The sequence below is a fragment of the Electrophorus electricus genome, chromosome 7 (genome assembly GCF_041902795.1).
Source record: "Electrophorus electricus isolate QZ-2024a chromosome 7, ASM4190279v1, whole genome shotgun sequence".
In the NCBI taxonomy this organism is placed as follows: Eukaryota; Metazoa; Chordata; class Actinopteri; order Gymnotiformes; family Gymnotidae; genus Electrophorus; species Electrophorus electricus.
The window spans coordinates 31,955,152-31,960,189 of NC_137503.1; the positions used below are offsets into that span (position 1 = coordinate 31,955,152).

Below are 5,038 nucleotides of genomic sequence, written 5' to 3' on the forward strand. Positions count from 1 at the left end.
TACAGTGATGAGAAAAAAAAGTTTAATTCATTTTAAGATGAGTGTGGAACATAATGTGGAGAGCTTGAAATGACCTGACAACCTTCCTTATGAAGTATAATTATACCGTTTCAAAGTCCACTAAATGACTAATTCATTTCACCTCTCTGATGCATAATAGGTGTTCATAAAGCTTATACACCAGTCGTGTAGAATAATTAACTAATTCTACATGCAGCAATACAGGCATTAGAATACACAGACATTAACTACAAGAAAATGTGAATTCACTTTACAGCTAGTTTAGATTTTTGTTTATTTCCTGAACACATGAGCATAACCATTCCTTCAACACCCTAAATGAGGCTTATTTAGTGCCAGAATATCAAAATTATTTGCAAAATTTGATGGTAGTGTCAATCCTTGTATAGTTGTCTGATTCATAGTCAGCTCTGCATGAGGAGTTTAGCAGACTGTCAGTCTGTGACAGCAGGCTGTCAATCAAGCATGCTTATTAGAATATTAGGACTCCGCCCAGACCATACTCAGCTAGGACTGATTAGGCAAGTTGGTTGATTCTTGAGAAGGGTTTTTATCAAAATCTCTGTTCTTTTCTAATTAGAAAATTTGGTTCATGTTTAATATAATACTTTTTAGTATCACACACACATTTGTAATATTTTACAGTATTTTATTTGCATGCAGTGGTTACATGTGTCAGAATAAACCTGATGGGAATCTCTGAAATGCTCTTCACCAACAGGAGTACAAAATGCTCGAAATTCCGCTTTGTATTACTGTCTCTAAGTTTTTCAGTAATGTGTATGTGTGTGTGTGTGTGTCTGTGTGTGTGTGTGTGTGCATGTGAGAGAGAGAGCAAGAGAGAGAGAGAGGTGGAAAGGCAGTGTGAGTTATGGGCCGTCAGAGTGAGTACCTGGTATGTTTATTTTAAAAGGGGGCAGGTTACATGCCAAAATGGAGTGACACACTGATGGTAAGCAGACGACCCATTCACACTCCTACAACTGCATAACTCTCAGGCACACACACGCATACACACACACACACACACACACACACACACACACACACACACACACACACACACTCACTCACACACACACACACACACACACACACACACACACTCACACACACACACACACACACACACACACACACACACACACTCACACACACACACTCACACACACACACACACACACACTCACACACACACACTCACACACACACACACATGGATTTTTGATCCTCTCTTGTCCAGTTCTCAGATGTGGAGATAAGGGCAGCGGTCTGCTCTCTATCCACTTCCTTGAAATCCATCTTTCAGGAACTTGAGGAACTCCTTCTTGTTTTATGTTGACACGGCAAACCCATCCTGACCACTCTCAGGACTGTCCTGCTCTCTCTCATCCTGACCAGTCAGGACTGTCCCGCTCCCTCTCATCCTGACCACTAAGAACTCCGTTGTACTCAGGCAGCGCTGTGGAAGAGCCAACGTGCAACAACGGCATTTCACTGGATTTTCTTTTTCACACACATTAGGTCACAGCACGGCTGACATAAAGCCCTGCAATTTTACACCACCAATTATTTGTTCAGCACATGTAAACTGACATACATGAATATAAGAATTTCACAGATTCTCACAAATAAACTCACGTCTGATTTCCTAGTGTGAGAGCCCTGCGAGATGAGAGACACACGCATGTGTCGTAGTGAGTACAGGCAGCAGGTCCTGTTTTATTTCAGCGTCGATAGCTGTTTATGTGTTTAATGCTGAGAGGCCTGTATTGGCTATAGACTCAGCACTGGGACATGAATTTGCATACTTAGTACACTAACATGTTTTCCCTCATGTCTCACTGGCTGGAGAAAAAAAAAGATTAAAGAGGTGTTCTGTAAGAAGCCATTGACAACTACTAGGCTGAGAGAGAGAGAGAGACTCCCCCACTCACCTTCTTTTTAAGTCTCACCCCAGACGCTGCTGAGGTCTTAGAGGTTGGAGGTCTGGAAATTATGTGTTTTGTGACACACAGACAGAAATCTACTCCAGCGTCTCATCCAGACGTTAACCCGACTTCAGTTCTCCACAGGACTGTCATTCTTATTCCTTCTCGCTAACTCTCGCTCTCCTTCTCCATCTCTCGCTCTCCTTCTCCATCTCTCGCTCTCCTTCTCCATCTCTCGCTCTCCTTCTCCATCTCCCGTGCTCCCTCTCTCCATTTCTCTCACTTTTTATTTCTCCTCATCATTACATTGTCTGGCTAAATTCGCTACTAATATAATTCATTATATATTACAAAATGCCCTGCAGAATCACTTCACACCATCCCTTATGCTGATCACAGGACCATTAAAGAACTCTCTTTTTAAAAAGTGCAGCTAGATGTCCAGTTTTTAGTCTCAGCTGTTACAGGACCTTTAAAAAAAAAAAGATCTTAAAAATATGACACGACCTTCAACTCTAAGTAAGTATTTGCGGGGTGGAACTCTGCACCCTGGCTAGTGAGCTGGTGTCCTCTCAACTTAGGGTCGGGTTCACCTTCTAAAGTATCGTGTTGGCCAGCACTGTAGGGCAATATGTCCAGCAGCTGCTGCAGTCTTTGGCAGGACACTATGAGGCAAAAGCAGAGCACCACGGCACACACACACACACACACACACACACACACACACACACACACACACACACACACACACACACACACACACAAAGAGAGGCAGGCAGAGGGGGAGAGAGAGATAGTAGGTGAAAAGATATCTCACTACACCATAAATGCAAACCTCATGAAACCTAAAATATGTTTCTTATTTTGTTTTATCTTGAGTTTTGCATGAGGGAAGTATGGCATAAGGCATATTCACCTTCCTCCACAGTCACGCTCGTCCACGAGACCTGTTTATTCCTCTGCTGACTGTTCCACAGCTCAATTACTGCTGAATGCCTTAATCGTAAAGCACCACATGCGTATCGTCCTTTGTCTCTAACATAGACCCCAGCTAACACATAATCGAGGCAAAATAGCCATTAGTCGCTGCAGTTTCTGACTGAATACTGAGATGTTCAAACAAACTTTTTTATTCCTTACCTGATCAAAGTCCCTTATTTGGGCATACTGGTAAACTTCACTACTGACACACTATAAACACACACACACACACACACACACACACACACACACACACACACACACACACACAAAAACAAAATCACTGTCAAAGGTGCAATCAGGGGCGTTTCTACCCAAGAGCTGTGTTGCAGTTTTCTGGCAAATCCTGTCCAAGATTCCCCTGCCTTGGGGGATCCACAATATCACACTGACAAGCTTTGTCTATTAATAGTGGTGTGTGTGTGTGTGTATTCCCTCCAGCTTGGAACACTATGTTTCCATTTCCACACCTATGATAACAAGTTTGAACCAAGTGCATGTCCAAGCATATATGAGCGTGTGTGTGTTTGTGTGTACATGTGAGATGGAAGGACTATCTGCAGAACCTTTTTATGGGACTCAAACCTTGTGGGAGACTGTGTATGTTTAATGTGCAGTTTGTCTCCCATATATACTGCGTGGGACGTTTCTGTGCCTGTGTGTATTAGTAGTTCTGTTTCCTCAGGTAGGTGTCTCAGGTGTTGTCCAGGCCACATCCAGGTCTCATCTGTGAGTGTGGTCCCTAATTAACTAATTAATTGTCTAATTAACTAATTAATTGTCTAATGAACTCTCTGCTGTAGGCTCTTGGATAGACCCACCACTTGTCTGGTACGTGGACACGTCTCCCATTATCTCCTGCCGGTCCGGTTCTCTCCCGTCATTCTCTCTTCTCACTGTCTTCATCTCCCCTCCTCCCCGCTCATTTTCTTCTCATCTTACTCTTTCCTCCTTCGTGCAGTCTCTTTGTGAGAATCGTCCTCCCCTCTCTCTCTCATCTCCCACTTTCCATCTTTTCCAGCTCTCTCTTTCCCTCTCACTTTCTCTCTCTCTCCCTCTCTCTCCCTCCACCTCACACGTTCATCACGCAAGCGGATCCCAGATGAATCCCACATGCTCTGCCAAAATGGTTTGTGCAGCTCTGTGCAAAAGATGTCTTTCGCGATAACGTTAAGAGCCTGCCCAACCCGAACCGGTAACGTGTGGAGAGCACGCATGGGATGCAGCTCTGCAGGGAGGTGGTACTGCCCTTTCCTCAGAGTGCACATGTAAGAATGGGATTTAATAATGCATTACAAACATCAAAGGGGTCGAATGCAGTGGTCGATAAAAGATACAGAGAGATGGCGGCATTGTTCGCAACACACTCAAAGCTTTACACTCACACAACAGCAATTATTTTCTGTAGAACCATAAAAGGTAGTTGTACTCTATACAGGCACGGAAGTGTGTGGGTGTAGACGTGTGTGTTTGAAAAAACTTCGAGGTCAGCTAAAGGGGAACTGTCCTTTTTTGATTCTGTGGGTGGGTTAAAAAAATGTGGGTGGGTTATTGATTAACTACACTGGAATTTTACATTATGCTTTCATTTGTGTGTGCATGTGCGTGTGTGTGTGTGTGTGTGTGTGTGTGTGTGTGTGTACGTGTGCATGTGCGCGCATGTGTGTGTGTGTGGAGGAGGGTCAGGTTTAAAGCTATGTCCCACAGTAGACCTGCAAACAGACCTATCTGGTTAACCTCGTGTGGTTGCTGGGAGGATAGTGTTCTTGTTTCAGTTTAGGGTGTGCACGCTTCTATCAGGCCACACCAGTAAAAACTGCATTTTGCCTGTCACCTTTGACCTTCATACTATCATACATTCACATACATCCTCAACATGCATGGATGCCTAACCCAGTGACATGGGCTAATCATGGGGTATGCACGTTAATTAATGCTCTTACATAACCTGTCACACAGCCGTCACCTTCAGAGAAAAACCCCACTATGTCACTTCATGCGTCGTTTCAATTGTTGCATTTAAAATATGAGGGACATTTTCCAACAAAGTGTGGAATGCCTCGTGTTCTCATCTCTGCATATGGGAAAGACAAACGTTACTCTGT

The 5,038-nt window shown here is 43.7% G+C and overlaps 1 long non-coding RNA gene across 3 annotated transcripts; it reads right to left on the reverse strand.

Moving 5' to 3' along the window:
* Positions 1–906: 906 nt before the first annotated feature.
* Positions 907–3,310, reverse strand: LOC113589099 (uncharacterized). Of its 3 annotated transcripts, none has more exons than XR_003411920.3 (4): positions 3,093–3,310; positions 2,869–3,003; positions 2,460–2,617; positions 907–1,483 (listed from the first exon to the last, which is right to left on the reverse strand). It is a non-coding gene; the product is annotated as an uncharacterized LOC113589099 (long non-coding RNA). The 3 variants fall into 3 exon arrangements; XR_003411918.3 differs by having other exon boundaries at positions 2,501–2,617; positions 3,093–3,308; XR_003411919.3 differs by having other exon boundaries at positions 2,546–2,617; positions 3,093–3,307.
* Between the last annotated feature and the right edge of the window lie 1,728 nt (positions 3,311–5,038).